At 32.2% G+C, this 20,122-nt stretch overlaps 1 long non-coding RNA gene across 4 annotated transcripts; it reads left to right on the plus strand.

The window, feature by feature from the left end:
- Nucleotides 1-16,591: 16,591 nt before the first annotated feature.
- On the plus strand, nucleotides 16,592-19,400 carry LOC145168410 (uncharacterized). Of its 4 annotated transcripts, none has more exons than XR_013741853.1 (6): nucleotides 16,592-17,288; nucleotides 17,476-17,728; nucleotides 17,979-18,058; nucleotides 18,207-18,268; nucleotides 19,014-19,112; nucleotides 19,200-19,399. It is a non-coding gene; the product is annotated as an uncharacterized LOC145168410 (long non-coding RNA). The 4 variants fall into 4 exon arrangements; XR_013741854.1 differs by having other exon boundaries at nucleotides 16,592-17,184; XR_013741852.1 differs by having other exon boundaries at nucleotides 16,592-17,728.
- Nucleotides 19,401-20,122: the final 722 nt, after the last annotated feature.

Genomic DNA, 20,122 nt, shown 5'->3' on the forward strand with positions numbered 1-20,122 from the left:
CTTATTCTTAAAAGACACTAAGTAAAGTATAAGGATCCTGATTTTTCTAGGATCCTAAGCAAAAATCATTTGGCTATCAGAATTCAGGTGTACTAAAATGACTCACTAAAAGAAATTTGTCTCATAATTATTTGCAGGAACCAAGTTTTTCGGGATCCTGATTATTTAAGGATCCTAATATCATAACAGTCATGAAGAGAAATCAGAAGAGAGATATAAAAGGAAAACACAACCATTTCATTCAAAAAGGGTTGCGTCCCAACCCAACCAAAAGATTAATTGTTTTACATTAATGATAAAAACAAAAATTACCTAAACTAAATTTTTGCAGGCCTAGACGTTAGCCTGGTCGTCATCGGCCGCATCCTTCTTCTCCCCTCCTTCGGTCAGTCGCAATACAGGATCCTAGTTGGCAGTAGCAGGCTTGCCAGTCATTTTGGCTAGTGCCTCGTGCCAGCCGTCCACGTCCCAGGAACCTGCATTCTCAAGATCCTCCGCAAAACTGATCTTGGCCTCCCAAACAGCCACCGCAACACTGACCTTTGCATCAGAGATCACTTCCTCCATCTCGTGCAAGTGCTCCTCCTCCTTCTTAGCCTTCTCCTTGTTGAGTAGCTCCACTCTCCTCAGCGGATCCTCATTGGTCGCTTTCCACATCCTCTCCTATCCCTAAAGGGCTTGTTCAGGCCTCTCCGCTCGGATCCTTAAATCAGTGGAAACATGATAAGAGACCAAAAACAAAGACATAGTGGGTCAGAAAAAGGTAAAATAAAAGATAGAACGAAAATGAAATCAACACTTACAGCTTGGGAGAAAGAGACCAACTTCTGGAGCGCTTCCTCAGCCCGAAGGCTCTCCAAAGATAAACCTGCAGACTCAACAGTTTTCTTTTTCCGGGATCCCGGGGTCTTCACTGTCAAGTCAACGGTCGATCTTTTGGGAGGAAGAAAAGACGAAATCTTCTCCTTTTTCACCACCAGCTGATCCTTCGACATGGTTGTGTCAAGATCAGCGAGTGTGAAGCGAGTGCTGGAGCGAGTAACTTTTGATCCTATATAAATGTATAACAAAAAACTATTAAGAATCTTCATCACAAACGGAAAGAATCAAGGATCCCTACCTGTCGACATGAGGTCAGTGGCAGAAGATCTTTCTTGCAGAGTGGCTTGATCAAATCAGAAGGATCTCTCAGCTTCAGACAGGGTCAAGAACTTCTCGATCTTCTCTTCAGATCCTTCAGGAACGGGAACAAGCTCTTCGAATTTGAAAGCTGCAAAAAAGCAAACAAAATAAGAAGATGTGAATTCTAGGATCCTTATATTAATACAAAAGAATCCAACCCTTCTTGATCCAGGAATCTGGCAGGATATCCCCACTAGGAACAGAGTCACGTCTCACAAAAAGGTATATCTCTTTCCAAGCTCCATCATTATGTTTGGTTTTCAGGACTAGAGGAGATCTGTGGGTTTTGACTTTGAGAAGAGAGCGAGAATTCCCGAAGGTTGTGAGATCATATACGCAGGCCAGCTCAGGAAGACCAATGTCAAGGCCTTTTGACTGATTTACTTGGTCAATCCAGTATAGGATCCTCCAAATAATCGGCATGGCCTGAATATATGAGATCCCGGTCACCCTGAAGAATTCAGAGACAATCCCAGGAAAAAGGTATTTTAAACCCAAGGAGAAGGGATATTCAGGGAAACACACTCCGGTAGGAGAAACAAAGTCAGGCTGAATGAGAGGGTCGAAGGGCATAAAAACAGCTTCAGGGGGAAGGCTCCATTGAGTCCCAAAGATTCAATGTCATCGTCACCATAGGAACACATCTCCTCGTAGGGGAGAATCCCTTGGTCGATGAAGTCATCTTCAGGGAGAGCTAAGATGTTTTTGCGAGAAACGAACATTTTTTTAACCATGATAGAAGAAGTAAAAACGTAGAGATAATTACCTTCTAAAGAATCGTCGGTAATCGGAAAATAGCGCAAGTAAAGAAAAGAAGAACGAGACGAGTAAAGAATGATGGAAAGAAAAGAAGAACGAGACGAGTAAAGAATGATGGAACTGATCACCTCTATTTATATTGAGGATTTGAGGTTGATTTCACCATTAACGGCTAGTTATCCACCTGTTGGATTTCAAAATTACCTAGCCGTTAAGGGTTAATTTTGAAAATTACTTCTCTCTCTTCTTTTACCTCTTTTATTTAAGTTATTCCTTTAATATTCTCAAAATTAACTCCTACATTTGTAGGAATAACTTGGGGGCAATTGTTAGGGCCAAGATCCTCAAAGCATTCAGGATCCTCAAACCTCATCAAATATTCAGGATCCTGAACTATCTTAGGATCCCAACTATTACCGTTATTATTATTTACTAATATTTATAACGGTTATATTTCGTTCTTAATTAACACATGTGCAGAAATAGTCAAGAGAGGAATTATTCTCAACAGAAAGTCGTCTCAACTATGCTAAGGACCCGGAATACCAAGTCAAATAACATTCACAAAGCTGGTCATAGAGGATCCCGGAAATATCGGACATCTTGTTAGCTAGTTTAGACTATAAATTGACACTTGTATCTCACACACGACACACCCTACTTACTCTTAGCTTACTCTACATACTTTTTCACTTGTTCTTACTACAATACTTCCTGTAATCACCTTTTTATATTAATAAAATCATCAAGGCAGGTGATCATTATCACCTCCCAAGGTTTGTGCCGGAGATCCTAGCAAATGATCAAGGGCTTTCCATGTAAACAATTGTGTCATTCTCTTTACCTTTTTCTATTGCACAATTCGAACATCGCAACCTCTTATTCAATTTGGTTGATCAACACTTGTGTAATTTTTGACCAAAACAATCACAGGGATCAATCGAAGAATTATGTTTTCACTTGCGGAAAGATTGAATCGGAACAAATGATTCAATAAAATGAAACCGCAAACGATATTTCTCAATCGATATGTCGATTCCTGCCTAATACCAATTGAAAAGATGTTTAATCAATCGTAATAAGAAATCAGAGTACAAATGAACACAAGATGTAAATAAGATCTTGTTTCAGCTCGTATGTATCCGGATTGGAACAAGTACAAATGTAGAAAACGAAAGCACAATGCACGAAATGGAAAAAGCTACAAAATATTTATGTACATACATTATTTATAATGTATTCAACGGATTCAAAAAGTATATCAGGACTTCGACATTAATAACGTACTTAGAAAAGTGTCTGGTAAAATACATACACAATCGAAGTCATGTTGACCTTCGATATTGACTTAACATTTGCCAATAAGACCACTACCTAAGCTTTGATATATCACAACAAATATGACTCTACACTAACCAACTCATCTAGTGAAATTTTAGTTAATTTTTTTAACATAACTCATATATATATATATATATATATATATATATATATATATATATATATATATATATATATATATATATATATATATGTATATATATATGTATATATGTATGTATATATATATATATATATATATATATATATATATGTATGTATGTATGTATGTATGTATGTATATATATATATATATAATATCAAACAAAATTATTTTTGGGGCCCCAAACCGTAACGAGGCCTAGCGTCGTCGCCCACCTTGCCCATCAATTTGGTTTGACCCTGTGTGTGAATTACTTGTATTGTATATACGTGATTTTAGTCGCTTTACAGAGTCAAACCCCATAGATCTTACGAGTCTTCACACTTACATAGTTTGTGTTATGTACTTAGGTATAGAGATCAAACTTTAAAAGTGTGTTACTAAAGAAGGACTTTGATGGACTTAGACAAGGTTGTTAATCTCTTCTCTTTTACGGTTGCTGTAATATTGATTTTGCAACACCAAAAGCTATAACTCTGGTATTTTGAAAAAGGTTTTTGTTAAACCACATTTTACTATGATTAAATATCATGGTAAATGTGCAACGTCGGTACTTTTTAGTGTTATAAAAATATAGGTGTATGGATTATGTGGTAAGCTCGAATCATGTTGTGATTACTGTTAACAACCACTACAAATAAAATGACATATAGTGGCACATATTTTTAGTGGCATATGTTTAATGTGCCACTATATCATGGTTTTAGTGGCACTTGTTATATGCCATTAAAAATTTAATACATTTAATAGCATTTAATCTTTCGTGTCACTAAATTTCATAGTTATTAGTGGCATAATGACTTGATATGCCACTAAAACTTATTATTTTTTTATGGAACGTGTCCTGCTTCATCTTCTGATGGGTGTCCACCCACCGCCATTGCATTCAAAGAGCACCGTTCCTCATTCCCCTTCAGGTCTTTTCTCCTCTGCTTCCTAAACTGATTTCCATCGTCTGCTTGTCCATCTTCATCCCTATTACGCTTACCGTTTCCTTCTCAATTCATCCGGGTTCTCTTTCACGTCGATGACTACCCCCATTTGATGTTATTCCACTGCTTTGCTTCTCCTCTCATCTCGATCATTCCTCACTACCACTGTTTCCCTCTCCTTTTGCCACATCACTCTTTTTATCTACTCCGATTTATGAAACATCGAATACCTCTGCATTTGGAGAGAACATCAACCTAAATTCAAGTTGGTGCTTCGCTTCTTCAAATTCACGTCTTCTCTGCTTTTTTTTCATTGATAATCCATGTCGGTATTGCTATTCCAACCTTCACAGTGTAGCCTTCTCCGTTATCTTTGTTCGATGAGTTTTCGGTTTCTCCAGGTTCTCGAATTCCAGTCGTCGGATCCAGCTTTTCTCCACCGGCGACGCCTTAGATGAAAGACTTCAGGTATGTTGATTTATGCTATTTCTTGTGCCTGTTTGTTTACGGGATTCTTTTTTGCCCTATTTTATTTCTTCTACATTGATGATGATGTTTGATACGGGCCTCCGTGTGTTGAAGGAAGAGACAATGTTTGGGAATTTTGCTGTCCTAATTTTACACAAATTGTTTTTTAATTAAGTTTTTGCTATCACAATGTCCAGGTCCCGATAGTAATTCCATCAACTATTGTTTGTAGAAGACATATTCTATAACGAATTCTAGGTTGGTGATTATAAGGTATGTTATTCCCCAAAATCTATTTCTATTTTTTTTATCATTTAGAAAATGAAGACGATGATGTAAGTGAAGATGAAAAACAGTGATACGGACGCATACCATGTGTTTAATAAGAATCCTTAACCAAAGTCCATTTCAAATGGACAAGTGCAGCTGATCGGTGATTTGAAAGTCTTTTATGTATCTGTTAAAATTGTTATGCTTTCCCAGCTATGCCTTTCAAGTATATTATATTACTATTTTTCTTAACTATTTCAGTTACATTTTACTCTAACTGTTTGACAAGAGTTTAATTATTTTTATTTTTTTCATTATATGATTAGAAAAACAGGACTAGTGTGAAGGGTATGACATCTGGAGGATTTTCCCATGAAACTACCATGTTCAGTGGTGGAGCTAAAGTTCTGCCCACCAGGTATTGGATGAAATGATTATGTCAGTTTTCTCATTTCCTTTTATCATTGTTAAATCTGTCATTTATGATTTGATCTAAAAGAGTTATCTGGATCCATAGTACAAAAAATATTCTTCTTGTCTTTATATATTTTCGTGTGCATAGAACTCATCCAAGTTGTTGTTAGTGTAGTGTAATCCGTTAGATAATATATACTTCCATAACTTTCTACTCTTTGATTAGGTAAACTGAAAACAGTTTAGAATTTTATTAAGTTTACCCTTTTAGCCTTGATGTTCCAGCTAGAAGGTAACAAGATTGATGTCATGTGGCCTACCCCAAGTGAGCATTCCATGTGTCTTGTATTTTGTGTTTCTCATTAGTTCCAACTTTTATGAATTTGTAGCTTGCAAATCATTCTACTAATCATTGAATGTTGAAAGAAAACACACCCAGACGTGAACTTTTAGAGCCAATATTTCAATAATGTAATACAAAATTCATTTCATGAATTAAAAAACCAATCTTTTCTTTTTATGTTTTATGTCATTTTTTCAAGAAGAAATGTTGATGGTAAAGAGATAGAGGTTCATTTTGGCAGGTATGGTCTTACTGAATGAACGTTACTCACTTTTGTTGTTATTTATTTATTTATTTTTATCAGATTATAAATTAACAAAGTTGCTTAGTTTCCTTTATTTGTAAATCTGTCATCACATAGTCGATTTTTTAAAGAACATTCCTTTTCGTTTCTGGTATTGTTCAAGGAGAATAGTTACTGATATTGATTTTTCTATGGCTAATCTGTTCAAAAAGTTGGGATCTGCTAATAATATTTGTTTGAAATTTCCAGTCAAATCAATAATGTTTTATCCAATTGGTCTAATCTCTTTGCCATTTTAGGTAAAGTATGATGCCACAGTTAATTTTTATCTAATTGGTCAAACACAAAAGATTTTGGGCTGAATTTTTTGCATCTGATGCAGGTCAACGATCTCTATATACACTGATTTCAGAAGACAGAAAGCATGGCAGAATTGGAGTATCTACAGGTTAGTTTTTTTTTTTTTGAAAGTTTTCATGTTAAATGACCTATTTGCCCATATCCATTGTTATGAATGAATTGATAGTATCTATCTACTTGGGAATCATGCTTTGAATTTTGGAAGGTTTATCCATGTTTGACATTACAAATAGGTTGATGTTAGGTCAACATTTTCTTCTATATATGTGCGTTCGAATTTACATATTTGCCCATTATCAAGACATTACAAATAAGTTGATGTTAGTACATCTTCTATTTTGTGCAAAGCCACATGTTTTCCCATTATTAACATTAGAAATGAGTCAATGGTGTATTGATTTTGCTTCAAGATTTCCTTTTTGGTAATTTATAATTTTTTTTTCAAACCAATAATATGTTACCATTGTTTGTTATGATCATCAGCCCTCCATTGTCATAGTTTTGGGCTTGATTTCTTTGGTAAGTGTCTTATTGATTATGTCACTCATAACCAAATATAATTCATTATGATAATAAGGATGAGGGCAAATACGTCTTTTGGTAACTACCTGCAATGTTAATCATATCCAATAAATCATATAACTCATAGCATCGTACTTTCATTTTAATGCTCTAATATGATGAAATATGAAAGTAGAGTGTTATAATCAACAAATCAGTGAAAGTACGTTGCTATACTCGCATAGATTTCTAAAACTACAATGTTATAGTATTATGAAATATGAAAGAAAAGATGAATTGTTTTAATTTTAATGTTGATTAAAATAACTCCAACTGGGGTAATTGTTACAAAAATGGTCAATGTTGCAGGAATATATTACAAAAATGGTCCTTGTGGCAGGTAACTGTTACAAAAATGGTCCTTATTACAGGAAAACATGACAAAAATGGTCCTTTAAGAAGCTGTTAAAATTGTCCTTGTAGCAAGGATATATTACAAAAATGGTCCTTTTGACACGCAACTGTTACAATGGTAAGTACTTTCAACTAGGATAACCATTTGATCTATGGTTCTTTTTATGTGTGGTGATTATTAGTGATATTATTACATATTTTTATGTGATTATTAGTGATATTCTTATATTTTTTTATGTGATTTATTATGATTATATTACAGGCAATTGTTCAAGATGGATAAACAAGAGGAGCAACTATGCAAATTTCATCTTCATGTCAACTTTCGTGTTTCTTTCCAACAAGTATTAAGTTTGATAGTTTAATATTTAGAGTAATTACTAGCACAATGTTTAGACTTATTATAGCTTTTTGGAATATATTTTTGTATTAAATATTGAGAATATTATAGTAAGACAAGTTAAGTATTAATTTAAGTAATGTTTTTGTGTTTTGCATTTATTATCTTATTTATTTTTTATTATTTTATATTCAATTTAAATTTATGAAAAAAACATTGGATCTAATTTTGAAATATAAATGTTTTGTTGTAAAAAAAGTGCCGCTAAAACATACAAATTGTTTTTATTTTAGCAATCATACAGTGGCATAAGAAAAGTGTCACAAAAACCAAAAGTGCTATAGTGGCACAAAAAAAAAGTGTCACTAAAACCTAAAAGGGCTGCAGCGACACAACAAAAAAGTGCCACTAAAATCCTTTAGTGGGAGCGTTTTGTAGTGACATTTTTTTTGTGTCGCTGATTGCCAATGGGGTTTTTAGTGGCACTTTTTTGGTTTTCAATGACACTTTTTTTGTGCCACTAAACATTGTTTTATTTGTAGTGAACCTCGCTAATTTTCAAACTCGATTAAGTTATTAATTTGGGACCAAAGTATTTTTTTCGCAAATATAAACTCTGGATTTTTTTTTTGGAAAATTGCACAAATGTTTTTTCTTACGTATGTTTTCAAACTAACCCTTACGAGGGCTATTCCAATTATCCAAAAATTTGTTCACAAAAAAAAAGACAAATGTCCATTTGGGTATCCGGATCTCACTGTCACAACCATCATAACATGATATGCACAAGTAAAGGCTCGTTACCCCTTGTGTGGCGTAGTATGATAACCACTAGTGCATGTTTGTGGATATAAGTGCAAAAGATAACAGTGTCATTTGTCACGAGCTCCTCATATGCGACCACGAATTGTGAGTGGACTTATGAGATTGACAAATGGTTGGGAGTAGTTACATGCATTGCAGCATACTTATTGTTTTGATCTTGGTTTACCATTTTTATTAATATTGTGGGACTTATTTTTTCCTTTTGGAAATAACATTGTTTAAAGTAAATATTTTAGGCATATACGAACCTTGTTTTGATTTAGGGTTATTAAACTGAAGTGCTTTATGTGCTTTTGATTTTTTTCTTGAAGGGCTGATTTGAGTAAGTTGGTTGCTATCCCTTACTTTAAATGAATCAACTTTTGGGTACCCACTAGGTAAACTCATTTCTTAACTTATTCGATCTATGTTCAACAGTTCAGATTGAAGAACTTGAGTAATTAGAGGTGCATGGCATTTTAGAAGGGCCCAACATGTAAGGAACTTAAATCTTGTTATGATACTTACTGGCACCTTGCATTTAGAAACAATCAAACTTTTGAATACTTTTAGGGTCGCCATTTATCTACAAACTTTTAAAAACTGTGGAACTTTTAATTTAAACCTAAAATGGTTTTAAATGTATGTTTTCAAACTACCCGGGCGAGGGTGTTACACATAACTGATAGCCATTGACAACACAATTGCAAATCATGTGTTCCAGCTATTTAGGATTTTCAAACCTCATACCTAGTACATATTTCTTCTTCCTCGAGGAAACGTCTTTGTTGAAGGTTGTTTGTACATCAACTTCTAGGACATTCTCAACTACCTCAACATGTAAGTCATCCTCGTGTACTCTTTTTAGCGTGTGATTTCTCTTAGGGCAAAATTACTAAAAAAGGAGTTATTCATGGTCTTATTTATATGAGTATTTATTTCTTTTAGCTCATACATTTCTCATGACAACTAAGCTACACCTTAATGGTTTTCCTCGGGACTAAGGAATTTTATCTTTGTCTTCATTAAACCAGTTCTGCAAATTATTACCTAAATGGCCCATGTACATTGAAACATGGCATCCACAACCATAGGCAAAATCGATGAACTCGCCATGTTCAAGGGCAATAGATATTAACCTTAATCCTTTAGGTAACATAGGATCAAGCAAATAGTGATACAACTTCTTGCACTTTCTCTTGTGTAAATATTTATAGAAAGGCAACATAGACGTCTACGCCCATACCAGGAAAATTGACGTCCGCAAACAAATGATGTATACAATCAAAGTAGGAAAACAGTTCCTGATAAACATTCCTTGGAAGTGAAGATTGACTTTGATGTATTTTGTCATCGTCAACACACGACAAATCGACTGGAGGAAAAGTTTTTTTGGGAAAAATTAAAATAAGAGTGAGCGTGAGAATCATTTAAGACATCAAATTCATTTATTGACAAATCAACACAATGACATTATAGTCTCTATTAAAGAGTTAATAAATATTTTGAAATGATGTGACTTTATTGACTAGGCAAAGTTTTACCGGATAACCCTTTTGAATATATGATAATGAATTCTTTTGAACATACAAAAATGGCTTTATGCCCAAAGACCACCAAAAAATATAACATTATGGACCTTTTAAACTATATAAAAAGATTTTGTAAGGATACACTAATATTATCCCAAACTTAACTTATAATTGTAAAGTGTGTGTTTTATTTAAAAAAAAAATTAGATTACGTAATGTTATAAATCTATTAATAATTAGAAATTAGAAATATATAATATTTTGGAAATATATACTAATATTTAGAAACGTTTTAAAATGTATTTTTAGAAATATATAACATTATAACGTACTTATATTTAGAAAATTGCAATTAAATTTAGAAATGTATATATCGTAAACGAACTTTCTAGATTCGTGGGACCCATAAATAGTAGTTCGTTCTCTCAACGTCAGTCCATTACTCGTGTGAAACAGAGAAACAGTATCTCCCGCCCATTTTCCATGGCTCGTACGGAAATTAAAGGCAAGTTCATCGTGGAGTTAGCAAAGTTCGTGTTCGGTTTAGCCGCCGGATCACAGTATCTCCTTCCCGGTGCCGATAAGGCGCGCTTCTTCAAGCTTGATCCGAACAAAAAGGGGTTTGATCCAGCTTATTTGTCAATCGGCTGGATGGTTGCTAATCTGATCGCGTGGTTGATTTCAGTAGTCGTTATCTCGATCGAAGTTGTCATTGAGACCGGAGGCGCAATCGGCAATGTGTCAGTTGCGAACAAGAACAAATGGCGCAGATCTGGTTTATTCATGGATTTCTTGTCCTGGAACTTTTATCTGATTGGCTTTGGATTAAATGTGGCCTTCAATTCGTACTCTCAATCAGGTTTTGGATTCCTCGTCCTCGTCGCAATGTATGCATAGTCGTCATGGTGTGTCGCTCGATTATTGTGCTGTACAAGTTCTGGAAAGCCCCAAACACAGAGGTCAATATTCTCGGTTAAGGTCGATCTATTTTCTACTCGACTTATGAATTGAATTAGGTTTTGACTATCTGAAAATTTCTATACAGGAATTTCTAGAGTGATTGTTCTTACATAAAACATTTGTTTGAATTTCGTTTGCTTTTCACTGAATTTGTTAATTGAAACTATGTTACTGAATTTTCGGAAAACCAGATAAGAAATTGATGATGCTTCATGATTGATTTTTGTGGAGTGTATTGGATTTTAAATGCGTTTGCCTAAATTGTTAACCCATATAATGTTACAAGCATAGATTGATTCTTGTGGAATAGCATCTTGCATGTATTGTGGATTTTAGACTTTTGCCTAATCGTAGGGAAAGATGGAAAAAAATTATGTTTAAACGTTTGTCGATTATATTTGTACTTTTCAATATTAACTTTTATCAATCTATCAATCTAATATAAAGGGTTAAAATTTCACATCCTTGTGTTTTGTTAAGACATCTCTACACATACGATAAAGTTAAAGAATTAGAATCAGATATATTATTATTATTATTATTATTCTATACATATATTAAGGCGCATAGAGCTGAAGAACGGTATCTTTTGGACATTTTGATTTTTGCCACTCATTTTTTATGCTTTTTTGATTTTGCCACATAAGTTTGTAGTTCTAAGTTGTGCATAGAGAGTTGTACCATATGAATCTATTAAAGCGCATAGAGCTGAAGAACAGTACTTTTAGACATTTTGATTTTTGCCACTCATTTTTTATGCTTTTTTGATTTTGCCACATAAGTTTGTAGTTGTAAGTTGTGTATAGAGAGTTGTACCATATGAATCCAAATAAAAATGACCCGGCACGAGACTCAACTGCCATTTGTTGGCTGTGGACAAACACAAACCGATCTCAATCAAATATTTATTTAATATTCATTTTATTTTAGGCGATTAAGTTTTCATACTCATATACATAATATTTATATAAGTATGTTTATTACATTAATTTGATCTATTTTTTTAGGAGATTTTTCTCATCCACATAATGTATAGTATCCTCTTTTGGAGTTTTGGTGTTTCCATATCTTACAGCTACTATCTATGTCTAATCATTGTATAAAATCCAACTATGGTAATAACACATTCACTTTGCTTCACATATTACTTCAAAGAGAGTAACACACATACATACAACACCATAAACAACGTTCCAAAAAGTAAAGTAATCCGGCCAACGGCCGAGTTTTTTCCTATTATATTATATATATACTAGGTGTGAGCCCCGTGTATTACACAGGTTAATTTAAAAAAATATTAAACATTAAAGTGTAAACAAAAAATATTTTTTAATGTAAAACTTTAAAATAAGAAAGAAAGAAACGTATTTATTGCAATTTAATATCATATATATGATATTTAATATTTAATACTTTACATATATAAGTATATGATTTTAATTTTAAAAATTGAAACAAACCAAAAATTGACAAGTAGATAATATTTATTTCAAAAATACCATAAAATGATAAGTGTCAAAACTCATAAGAAATTGACATGTGACAACAAAATATTCATTTACTAAATAAAGAGGATTAAATTGCAACTAAGGTGGCACTCACACATTTACTGTCATTTCATCATTTGCTTTTTGCTATTGTAAGTATAAAACAAACTAAGTCTAGATCAAAGTATAATTTTTATAGAATATAATATAAAATGTGAAATAAGCATTTATTTGAAATTAGCAAATTTGTTTCTGGAAATAAGAAAATCATATATTTACAATTTCTACCCTATAAAATTTTTGATTAAACGGTTTTTATCCTTCATAATTTTAAAGTTAAATTATTGGTATTTTTAAGTTACAATTTTGATCCCTTGCTATATTTTAAGGTTACGTTTTTGGTCTCTTACATAATTGTTTTTATAATTATCAATTTTTATTAACATTACTTTTTTTATTTAAACATTATAAATTTTTCGGTATTTATTATGATATTAACTCATAAAATTAATATGTTCAATATATGTTTTCAAACTTTATTTTTGTCTGCTTCTTCCATACATAATTGTTTGGTTCGAAATCTTATTTTATACTTTTACGTTCCATTTTATGGAGAACTCTTTTGTAATGTGCACCACAAAAGTATACAAATAAAGTTACTATCTAAACACACTCGACCTTTTAAACTATGTTGAAAGTTGTCTCAAAATTTCTCCTACGAAACCTAATCCATGCCGCACTGTGTTTTTCAACATACTGGGTTTCCGCAGAATCGTCCGGATGGTCCTATCCCTGGTTAGTATTAAAAACCAACGTGGTGAATAATAATAAGCCTGTTCATATCTTGCCACGTCTCTTACTTTTTCCTTATGTCCCTTTATTTTATTGATTTTTGACCGCCTCACACAAACTCTGGCTTTTATCAAAACAATTTCAAAGGGATTTCTTCCATATGTTTCCAATGCTGATTTTTATGTAGAATTAAATTTTAATTTTTTACCTCTTAATTGATTTAAATGTATGTCGTATTTTCTAGACAGAGTATATAGGCAATACATGATGTTGTATTTATAATAAAGTTACTTCGGCTCACTTTTCTTTATTACAAAATTTACCAACATTTTAAGTTTTTTCTTTAAAGTATAGTCCAATTCTTTTTTCAAAATTTCCCCTATCATTTTTTTACACTTTATATTTGAACTTATTTTTATAAAACTACATTTTTATAACTTTAAACTTAGTTTTGTTCAGAAAAAAATATACTTAACTTATAATTTCTTTTTTAGAACCATATTTTTACTTATTCAAAATTTTAAAATTTTAATGTTTTTTTTTTATAGTTTGGTTCTTTTTTAGAAAAGTTTTTTTTATATATTGTAGTATTTTAATTTTAACTATGATATTTTCTCCATCATTTGATTTGTAGTTGTATTTATCCGTCTTTTACCCTTAATATTATCGATATTTCAATTTTAACGTTGATACTTTTAATCCTCTATTTATATAGTTTTACCCCGAAGATTCAAGATATTCGAGGTTTACCCTAATACTTTCACCATCGGTTTAATTTAATTCATTCTAAATTGATCATAAAATCTCTGCAGCAACGCACGAGATGTAACTCCTAGTTTGATCCTAAAGACCAAATACTTGCCTGACCAAAGTCAAACAACGTTTAAATAAGCGCAAACAAATTTAAAGAAAAAATTCAGTATTTAAAAGAAAGAGTGATTGTGGGACATTTTCGGTTTTCGCTACCAGAGTGTTTGGATTTTATCTCAAAACAACTTATTGACTTATTAACTTTTTAAAAAAATAATAAGTCAAAAAAAAAAAATTACAAATTTAGCCAAATACATTAATTATTTTGTGGAAAATAACCAAAAAAAATCAAAATTGCATTTTTAGCCACTAAAATCGCAGATGGGTATAATCCATCTGTGATTTCGTCATGCCATCTGCGAACGTTCAAGTGGCTAAAGCACAGACGTGCTTTAGCCACTTGTACGTTCGCAGGTGGTTTTTTTTCGTTGTATATATACCCCTTTTTCCAGCCTAAAATCGCAGATCGACATATTCACCTGCGATTTTGTGATTTTTTTTTAACTACGAAATTAATAGAGTTTGACTACAAAACAACCTTATTATATATAAACTTTTTCAAAAAATAATCATTTTTGTTGTTATTTCTTTGGAAAATTTGTTTAAAACGTTTCTAAAAAAATGAATGAATATTTGGTTTGCGTTGTAACTGACGGGAGATGGAAAGAGAGAGAGTTTCTTTAAAAAGATAGTGAAAAATGAAAAAAAAAAAACGTTTTTATACAAAATAGCTATGAAATCGCAGATGGAATGTACAAAATCACAGATGGACTGTTCCATCTGCGAACGTACAAGTGCCTAAAGCACGAATGTGCTTTAGGCACTTGTACGTTCGCAGATGGAAATGCGAAATCACAGATGGACTTAATCCATCTGCGATTTTAAGGGCTAGTTTTGTAATTTGGGTTTTTTTGGCTATTTTTCACAAAGTAATTAGTATATTTGGCTAAATTTGTAATTTTCTCAAAAAAAAAAGTGTTTGGCTAAAAGAAAAAAACTTTTAAAACAATTTGTATTTAACCCTTAAAAAATGAGATTTTAAAAAGTAGAATTTATAACTTTTCTAAACTCCTTATGACTTTTTGAGTTGTAAAAGTAAATATTACCTTAAAATACATTTAAGCTAAGAAAACATTTAAAAGAAAAAAAAACAACTTATTGACTTTTTCTCACCATAAAAACTAATTCAAACACTTTTTTAAAAACTACTTTTTCTACCATCATAAGTCAATAAATCAGTTTTGTCTAAAAGTCATTATGATGATGAAAATGAAACCCCAAACACCCTCTATGTCCGTATGATTTCTGAATTACTGTTGGTGCCATCCAAAATGGGGTTCATACGAAGGTCTATCACGAACAAACAGAACAGTGATTGAATTTTCTTAATTCTTAACTTTTATGAAATATAAAAAAATTATAAATCTAGGAAATTAACTTTCACATTTGTAATAAATCAATATAAGAACCCTAGAATGTCTTTCTTCTAAAAATGATGTACAACTTAAGTCAATATGAATACCCTAAAATACCTTTCTTCTACATATGGTGCAGGCTAGGTGTGCATATCTCATCAAATTGTCTATGTTTGAGAAAAATTTGAAGGCAATCATGGACCTTTCAAGTTTAAATATTCATTTTGGAAGTGAATTAAAATACTTAAATATGGGAAATCACTATGTATCTGATTCTAATTCTTTAACCTTAAAGCAAGTCGTTTAGTGACCTTCATCTCGCAAATATTTATATAGAATACATATTAAATAATAAGGGATTTTAAATAAAATTAAAGGGCTCTTAAATAAAATTCGCGAAATGTTAGGCTAATAAAGCATATGTTCAGAGCATAAGAGAAATTAGAGGTTGAGAAAAAAGTTGATCGAAGAAAATAAAAAATAGCTTTACAACTCAAAAATATTGACACTTTTTGAAATAATTATCTATATTTATTCTGTTTATCTTCTTTACCTAATAAATAAAAATGCTTTTGTTACTTGTTAATTTCCCATGCATTTGTTATGAAAATTTTGATTTATTTAATATTTCACATACGTTTTCAATTTTATTAAAAAAATTCACCTAATTTCACATAATATACTAATTATATATTATATATAAATATAATATATATAATATAATATATTTAATTTAAATATTAAAGATGGACAATCCTTAGGAACAGTAAAGTTCTTAAGGATTTGGCACAATTGGTCCACTTATTTTCTCTATTGACCATTTTGGTATTGTTTTTCGTTTTCTCCCCCTGCACTTTTTATGTTTGTGTATTTTGTCACTTTTATTAGGAACAGTGAACTCTTGGTATTTTGGGCAGGAATGGTCTTTTTGTGTATGGTGGTATGTTATCTTCTGTATTTATTGCTGACCATTTTTTATTTGGGCAGTTTATGTGATTTTGTCAATTCTTTATAGACACACGTGACACGTGTTTTCTTATCATCCTTCTAGGCCCGCCAGGGGTTATCTGCTTACGTGTTGATTCCTTACACCACCGCCATTACCCTCCAATACGTCTCCTCCGCGTGCTTCTCCACCTGTAGCTCATTGGAACCGATCCCATTAAAGATCGTGCCTCTTTCATCGGTGCTTCTTTTGGGGAGTGATTTCTGCGATGCGTTCCATTTTGTACCAAGCCCCCCATTCACGAACATAAGGGATATCGACGAGGATACTGTTGTGTCGCCTCTCACCTCCAACCGAACCTCCTCAAACCGTTGGATCTCACCGATTGCAAGGCTGCCTTCCGGATGTGTGGTTTTGGATATGATAATGCTAACGGTTCATCTTCCTCTGCGAACTTCCACCGTCCGTTTTCAATTTTAATATGTGGTTTGGTCATCATCTGCCTCTTCTCAACGTTATCGATTGAGATGGTTGGGGAAGGAAGAACAGAGGCGAAGGTCGACAGATTCGTTTACTCTTACCACTTCGATTCCGAGAGGAAAGCAGCAAGAATCAACAATCAGATTCATTCATATTTAACTGGATTCATCCGCCTCAATCGATGGGTTCTAGGGTTTGATTTATTCTCGGCTTCTACAATCATGCTCTAATTGAAGGCAACACTGCTGGTATGCTTTCTGTTTACCAAAAATATCCTTTTTACATGCAACAACCTGATTGCATGCTTCGTGTATCAGACTTCGTTAATACTTTCGATTACTCCATTCGAAAGGTATAATGTTCTATATGTAAAATGTTTAGTTTGTATTTTTCCTGTTTCTATGTTGTGATTTTAGACTCTGAACATGGACTGAATTTGTTGTTCACTATATGGAAAACATAAACATGCCCAGAACTAAATAAACTATTTAGATGGTATGAACTTTATATAGATGCTTATACTGATCTATTCTTTTCAGATTCCATCTTTTATTCTTTTGGCTATGGTGGATGATGTTAGGGGTTATACACAACCTAATAGTTCATCTTCACTTTATTTCATAAAGTCAAAATATGGATGACTGAGGGTTTATCTATTTCATTTGCTACTTTGGAGACGCACATTAGAATGGAGTATATGCATCAAATTAACTATCACAATCTAATGATTTGACTTGCACGTTAGATGTTTGACAGAATGCCCGAAAGAAACTGATCAGATTCTCTTGAAAGGTACATTTGGTTATGGATTTTATTTACATTTACAGATTGATCTGCAAGTGGTCCCTGATTTTGAGTTTTTAGTCAAAAATCCACATGATGTTTGGGTGGGAAAAACATGGATTATGTGAGATAGCTTATTGAGTGTACATATTTCACATGGCTCGAAATAGAGGATGGAGTAATGTTCATTTGACCGTGGTTCAAAAAATCACAAGTTTATTCATCTTTTCAATATTTGGAGCTTTTATGTTAATTCCAGGTGATGCTCAATACAGTTGCTGCTGCAATATTAGTGCTTAAAATTTGTACAAGTGGTGATTGGTCCTCAACACTTAAAAGGTAACCATTTGATTCAACATGTGGATATTGTAAACGAAAATCAAAAGTATAACAGGTTAGCAAATAATTTATATATATAAATTTTTATTCTCAACTTTTTGGATGCTTTTTGATATAATAACTTTCATTTTGGTCAATTTATTTTCAGAATGGTGCAATTGTTGGACGAGACGGACACATTTAGTGATTTTGGAACTGTTACAATATTACGTAAGTTCAATAACCATCATAAAATAAAGGATTAATAATAGCAAAAAAAAACAACACACTTTCATCTATTTTTTATATTATATCATCCTACCTTCACTTCTTTTCTATTCAACATCGTAGCTTCAAATTTCAAAAACTACCCAATGAAAACAGTGTGCAGGGGCAATATGGTCCTAAAACTGTAATATTGAATTTTATTAATATAATAACAGTGTGCATGGGCAATATGGTCCCAAAACTGTAAAAAAAATTAATTTTATTAATATAAAAACAGTGTGCAGGGGCAATATCGTCCAAAAAATGCAAAAATTGAATACTTTTAACATAAAAACAGTGTGTAGGGGCAATATCTGTGCATGAACAGTGTGCAGGTACAATATGGTCCTTAGACCATAAAAATAGAAATTTATTAATATAAAAACAATGTGCAAGGGCAATATGGTCCTAAAACTGGAAAAATTGTTTTTTTTTTTTTTTTAACTATAAAAACAGTGTGCAAGGGCAATATTGTCCTAAAACTGTAAAAATTGAATGTTATTAATATAAAAACAAATAATGATGGAAAGGAATCACGAGTATTCAACTTTTTCCCTTTCCTATGACCTTGGCCTTCCTAATCGTGATGCTACTGATGATAAAGTTAGTGTAGAAAGTGTTGAATCTACTCTCAACACTAGATTCATTAAAAACTTTATTTTCTTGATTTCTTTCTGATACAATTTTGACTAATTTAATCAAACTTTAGGTACAGACGGATGGGATTTGATATGCTGAAGATGTTCAATATCACATTGATCATGGAACTTCTGAAAGAGTTGCTGGTTTTATAGCTGAAAGTATTCAGGTTAGGATGAAAACTAAGTATCATCAGTTTGTCTTTCATGTTATGTCAAATTTGATTACAACTATGGAATCGGAATATTTATTGAAGGGAGTTGGGAGAGCAGTGGAATTGGCCCCAGGTGGTGTTTGTATTGCTGATGAAGTTCAAGCTGGATTTCTTAGAACTGGAAGCCATTATTGGGGTTTCCAAACCTTATATATTAATCTTAATGTTTTTCTACAAATAACTATTGATTGTTAACAAAAATTGTTAACATTTTTTGTTGAAGATGGTAAATTATACAAATAACCTCATTCAATATGCTTTCTATTCTTGTTGCAATTCATATTTTTTTCTAGGTACGGATTGATCGCATAAGTTACAAGAATCAATTGAAAAAGACGGAAAATCCATACCCCGCAAAACGGGGTCCCTATTCTACAGTTAACTAATATTTTTTACAACATTCATAATGAAGCCATGGCGTTCCACAAACAAATCGTCCATAAATTACTATATAATCCTTCATATTCATAAGATGCACCGGATGCCAAAAATGATCATCTCTGTTTAGATCCATACCCGCGCTCCTCATCTATGTGTACACGTTTCCTTTCAAATTTAACCTCCTGAATTTAAGTTCATATACATAGCAAATACTAGTTATAGCCCGTGTTGAGTTTTTTAATTAAATTTAATAATAAAAGTTTATAATTATTAATCAATTATTTTAAATAAAATATTAATTTGTTTTATGGGATAACTACATAGATTTATTTTTCCTGATTTTATGGGATAATTAATTAGTTTCTAATTGATTTTGGTATCTTCTAGTGTTTTGTAAAAATTTAAAAGATTGTGATAAGGCAAGACTAAAGGGATCCGTCAAATTTGAAATAAATAAAAATGGAAATGCAATCAAAATATTAATGTCTTTTAAATCAATAAAAAGGGAAATGAAATCAAAATTTTAATGTCGTTTTAAATGAAAAATAAAATTAAAGGAAAGCTCTCATATGATGACAAGTGCA

Source organism: Lactuca virosa, chromosome 4 (assembly GCF_052849685.1).
Source record: "Lactuca virosa cultivar CGN04683 chromosome 4, Lactuca_virosa_CGN04683_v6, whole genome shotgun sequence".
In the NCBI taxonomy this organism is placed as follows: domain Eukaryota; kingdom Viridiplantae; phylum Streptophyta; class Magnoliopsida; order Asterales; family Asteraceae; genus Lactuca; species Lactuca virosa.